The sequence below is a fragment of the Lactuca virosa genome, chromosome 7 (genome assembly GCF_052849685.1).
Source record: "Lactuca virosa cultivar CGN04683 chromosome 7, Lactuca_virosa_CGN04683_v6, whole genome shotgun sequence".
Lineage (NCBI taxonomy): Eukaryota > Viridiplantae > Streptophyta > Magnoliopsida > Asterales > Asteraceae > Lactuca > Lactuca virosa.
The window spans coordinates 234,421,672-234,427,671 of NC_136432.1; positions in this window are offsets into that span (position 1 = coordinate 234,421,672).

The window sequence follows — 6,000 nt, forward strand, 5'->3', positions numbered from 1 at the left end:
CGGAATCATCAACGAAACAGGGCTTATATAATGACTCAATACGTTATCTCTTCAACCTAGGTAATAACCGTAACTTCTATGTTCCTTCGAATGAGTATCTAACTATTCGACTTCTTGACTGTTGACGGTGCTCAATCTTGCACCTGCTCTTCATACTATGTTGGACTTTCAATCGTAACCTTCGAGTTACAAATTCGATCCTTATTGGAGACTCCTACTCCTTCTTGGCAGACTTAAGTTAATATAGGTTCTTTCCTTTGATTATCGTAACATAACGATGGGTTATGTTCTAATGACCTCTCATTGTATGATGCAACGCTTAGACTCAGGTCTTTTAGAGTCGAATTCCTGAATGAAATATACATTCCTTCATGTTCTAATGTGACATAATCACATTTTAGCATGTAGCATCTCTTGCTATAAGCTTCTTACTTTAATAACGATCGCGATACTTCTATTGATCGCTTCGATTATCTTTCACTTCAATCTTCTGGCTTAAGTCAGACGCTACATCGAGCTTGGTTCTCTGAACCACGTAAAATACATATCTTACTCGGACTCGATATGATATGACCACTAGGGTCGGAATAGTAATCATCTTCTTAGTCATTACCGAATTGATGGTAACGACATACTTGAACAAAACGGAATTAATTACTAGTGCTGATGCGGGCCCTAGTGTGGAGGATCGGGCCCTTGCGTTCCTAGAGGCCCACGATCGTGTGACTAAAGGGGCTTCACGGAAATGGCCATAACTTTGGCTACGAATCTCCGTTTCGGGCCTACGACCATTCAAATCGAAGCTTGGAGCAAGGAGCACGTCTAGATAAGTACCCGAAGGGGACTTACCCATTTTTGAGTCCAGAAATCTCTTTCTAAATGGAGTTATGAACAATTTTGTTATTTTTCCTTAATTTTTGGGTTTTGTTTTTGGGTTTGTATTTGGCCCATGGACTTTTAGGGTTTCATTTTAATTTCTGCTTCTTATTTAACTGTTTTTGATGTAATTTGGATGGTCGATCATCAATTTTATGAACTTTCGATTTTCTCCCAAATTCTGTGTGTTAACCCAGATTTTGAAGCCAATCCCACGGTATTCGTAGAATCAACGTGGTTTTGAAGAGATTGTCCTGGCTATTCTTTTAGAATCAACAGGTTCATTCTTGGTTATCTTTGTGTTGTTTTTTTGCGCTGCATCAGTTGGTATCAGAGCCGAATTCCTGGTTCAAAATGCCTCCGAGGAGAAACAGGACGCCCGCTAATGTTCATGAGCAAGAACTAGAAGAACGTATTATGGCACGAATGGAGGAGAGGATGGATCAAATGGTTGACCAACTGACTAATAGGATGGTCGAACTGATGAATCAAGGAGGACAAAGGTCTCGAACACATTCTCAAGTGGAAGATGGTGAATTTGGGAACCCGTTCGGCGGCAGTGACGGTTCATATTCTGAAGACGATCTAGAAAGGCGGCCAAGGCGTGATCATAGAGGTGACAATAGGCGTTGGGAGGCCAGAATGAGAATTAATATCCCAGAATTTGATGGGGTCAGTTTGAATCCGGAGGGGTTCATCGACTGGTTGGCTACTGTTGAGGAAGTTTTTGAGTTCAAAGAAGTCCCTGAAAACAAAAGAGTGTCATTGATTGCTACCAGGCTACGTGGTAGGGCATCTGCATGGTGGCAACAACTGAAACTGACACGAGACAGGCTCGGAAAGTCAAAGGTCGTGACTTGGAGGAAGATGAAGAAGTGTTTACGATCCAACTTCCTACCCCATAACTTTCAAAGGTTGATGTACCAACGGTTGCAAAATTTGAAGCAGGGTGCCAAATTAGTTGACGATTACAAAACTGAGTTCTACCAATTGATTGCCCGAAACGATATCCAGGAGACAGAGGAACAACTCGTTGGTCGATATATTGGGGGTCTACGGGTCCAAATCATGGACTCTGTAATATGTTTGACCTGGTATCTATTTCTGAAGCGCACCAACGGGCGTTGGCTTTTGAGAAACAAAGTCGTCGGGTGGGCGGTTCGTCTTCAACTCCTAATATTGGAGGAAGTTCCGGGACGGGTGGTATGGTACCCCGTGTTGTGCCTAATCAACAAAGACCGACATCTAACAGTGTTGGACCAAATCCTAGGACAACTGTTAGTAGCAGCTTGAAGTGTTTTAGTTGTGGGGAGACAGGTCACCGACAATCAGAGTGCAAGAAGGTCGGAAAACGTCATTTGTTTGCTGAGCAAGATGATTGGCAAAATGATGATGCCGGTGAAAATTACGAAGATCCCCCTGTGTATGACGAAGAGCATCAATGCAAAGAGGAAGTTGTAACTGGAGATGTGGGGGTAAATTTGGTGGTAAGGCAGTCTTGTTTTACACCAAAAGTTATTGGTGATGATTGGCTCAAACACAACATCTTTCAGTCGACATGTACTATTTTGGGAAAGGTTTGTACTTTTGTTATTGATTCAGGAAGTTGTGATAACCTTATATCTGAAGAAGCAGTTCAAAAGTTGGCTTTGAAAACAGAAAATCGCCCTAAGCCTTACACGCTACAGTGGCTTAAGAAGGGTGGCGAGGTCACTGTATCTAAACGAGCCCTTATTCAATTTTCTGTTGGTACCACGTATAAAGATGATGTGTGGTGTGATGTGGTTGCTATGGATGCTTGTCATTTGTTGTTGGGCAGACCTTGGGAGTATGATCGTAACATAGATCATAACGGGTGGACTAATACTTACAGTTTCTTGTTTGGTGGTGTGAAGATAACATTGGTTCCCAGTAAGCCAAAGGAGCCAGTTCCGAGACCTTCGGGTACTCTACTGACCCTTAATCAGTTTGAAGACGAGTTGGAGGCGGAAGGTGAAATTTTTGTATTGCTCGGGAAGGAAGTCGCTAAGGAGGTTGAAATTCCTGAGGCTATGGTTCCTCTGCTCAAGGAATTCGTTGATGTTTTCCCTAATGAATTACCTGATGGTTTGCCACCTTTACGTGACATCCAGCATCATATTGATTTACAACCAGGAGCTCAGTTGCCTAATAGGCCACATTACAGAATGAGTCCCGGAGAGCATGAGGAGTTGCGACGACAGGTGGAGGACTTGATTTCAAAAGGTCATGTTCGGGAGAGCATGAGCCCGTGTGTTGTTCCTGCTTTGTTGACTCCTAAAAAGGATGGTACTTGGCGTATGTGTGTTGATAGTCGCGCCATCAATAAGATCACGGTGAGGTACAGATTTCCAATTCCTCGACTTGATGACCTACTTGACCAGATTAGCGGTGCCTCTATCTTTACGAAACTGGACTTGAAGAGCGGGTACTATCAGATACGACTTAGGCCTGGGGATGAGTGGAAGACTGCCTTCAAGACTCGTGAAGGATTGTATGAATGGTTGGTGATGCCTTTCGGTTTATCAAACGCTCCTAGTACATTTATGCGTGTGATGAACCAGTTGTTCAGGCCCTTTATTGGTAAATTTGTAGTCGTTTATTTTGATGACATACTTATTTACAGTGCTACTTTTGGTGAGCATGTCAACCATGTGAGGGAGGTTTTGACCGTACTTCGACGGGATAGTTTGTATGCAACTATGAAGAAATGTTTGTTTATGGTTCCTAAAGTCTTGTTCTTGGGGTACGTTGTTTCTGGGGAAGGAATACAGGTGGACGAGTCTAAAGTAGCAGCTGTCAGACAATGGCCAAGTCCAACTACCATCACTGAAGTTCGAAGCTTTCATGGCCTTGCTTCATTCTATAGGAGGTTTATTCCAAACTTTAGTTCTATTATGGCACCGGTGACTGATTGTATGAAAGGGAAGGCCTTTACTTGGACCGAAGCAGCAGAATCAGCTTTCCAATTAGTAAAAGAGAAGCTTACTACATCACCGATCCTTGTATTGCCAGACTTTTCTCAAGTGTTTGAATTACACACGGATGCTTCCAAGGTTGGGATTGGAGCAGTTCTAAGTCAAGGAGGACGACCGGTTGCCTATTTTAATGAGAAGTTGACGGGGCCAAAGCTGCATTATAGCGCTTATGATGTTGAGTTCTATGCAGTGGTCCAAGCTGTAAAGCATTGGCGCCATTATTTTTTTTCATAAGGAATTTGTTTTGTTCACAGATCATGATTCATTAAGACATATTCGCAGTCAAGATAAGGTGTCACACAAACATGGGAGGTGGATGTCGTTCTTGGAAAAATTCACTTTCGTGGTGAAACACAAGTCTGGGATGTCAAATCGGGTGGCTGATGCATTGAGTCAGAGGAGTAATTTGCTAGTTTCCATGAGGGTTGGTGTGCCGGGGATGGATGTCCTCATGGAGCAGCTAACGGTTGATCCTTATTTTTCTGTTGTTCTGCAGGGTATACAATCTGGACAAATGTCTGATTTTCTACTGCATGAAGGTTTTCTTTTCAAAGGCAATCAATTGTGCATCCCTGATTCTAGTCTCCGCCTTCAAATCATTAGGGAGCTGCATGGTGAAGGGCATGTCGGCCGAGATCGCAATTTACAGTTGGTACAATCATCTTATTTTTGGCCTACAATGCGCAAGGAGGTGGATAGATATGTTAAACGGTGTCGAATCTGTCAGGTGTCAAAGGGCACATCTACCAATGCAGGACTCTATATGCCTTTGCCTGTTCCATCACAACCTTGGGTAGACATCAGCATGGATTTTTTGTTGGGTTTACCATGTACTCAACGGGGAAATGATTCAACATTTGTGGTTGTTGATCGTTTTTCTAAGATGGTGCACTTTATTCCTTGCAAAAAGACGACGGATGCAGTTAATGTGGCCCAGTTATTCTTTCGAGACGTCTACCGTTTGCATGGATTGCCGTCTTCTATTGTTTCAGATCGAGACACTAGGTTTTTGAGTCATTTTTGGCGCAGCCTATGGAAAATGGTGAACACTCAGCTCAATTTTAGTAGTGCATATCATCCTCAAACGGATGGCCAAACAGAGGTTGTCAATCGATCCCTTGGTAATATTTTGCCGTGTTTAGTGGGTGATCATGTGAAGACCTGGGGTCAGAAGCTTTGTCAAGCTGAGTTTGCTCATAATCATGCTATCAACCGAAGTACTGGATATAGTCCATTCCAGGTGGTCTATTCTGTTCAGCCACGGGGACCACTTGATTTGATGTCACTGCCTGTTTCTAGGGTTGTTCCGAAGAAAGTGCAGGATTTTGTTGGAGGACTGCATGATGTTCATAAGGCTGTTCATGACAACTTGGTCCGAGCTAACTCCAAGTACAAGCAAGATGCAGATAAAAAACGCAGACAAGTTGATTTTTTAGTAGGTGACTTTGTTTGGGCTGTTTTGACTAAAGATCGTTTTTCGGTTGGTGAGTACAACAAGCTGTCAGCTAAGAAGATTGGACCGGTGGAGATTGTGGAGAAGACTAATTCCAATGCTTACCGTCTACAGTTGCCAAGCCACATTCGTTGTTCCGATGTTTTCAATGTAAAGCATTTGCTTCCTTATTATGGGGATTCTTCTGATGATGACCATGGTGCACATTCGAGGTCGAATTTTGTCTACCCAGGAGGGGATGATGCGGGCCCTAGTGTGGAGGATCGGGCCCTTGCGTTTCTAGAGGCCCACAAACGTGTGACTAAAGGGGCATCACGGAAATGGCCATAACTTTGGCTACGAATCTCCATTTCGGGCCTACGACCAGTCAAATCGAAGCTTGGAGCAAGGAACACGTCTAAATAAGTACCCGAAGGGGACTTACCCATTTTTGAGTCCAGAAATCGCTTTCTAAATGGAGTTATGAACAATTTTGTTATTTTTCCTTAATTTTTGGGTTTTGTTTTTGGGTTTGTATTTGGCCCATGGACTTTTAGGGTTTCATTTTAATTTCTGCTTCTTATTTAACTGTTTTTGATGTAATTTGGATGGTCGATCATCAATTTTATGAACTTTCGATTTTCTCCCAAATTCTGTGTGTTAGCCCAGATTTTGAAGCCAATCCCACGGTATTCG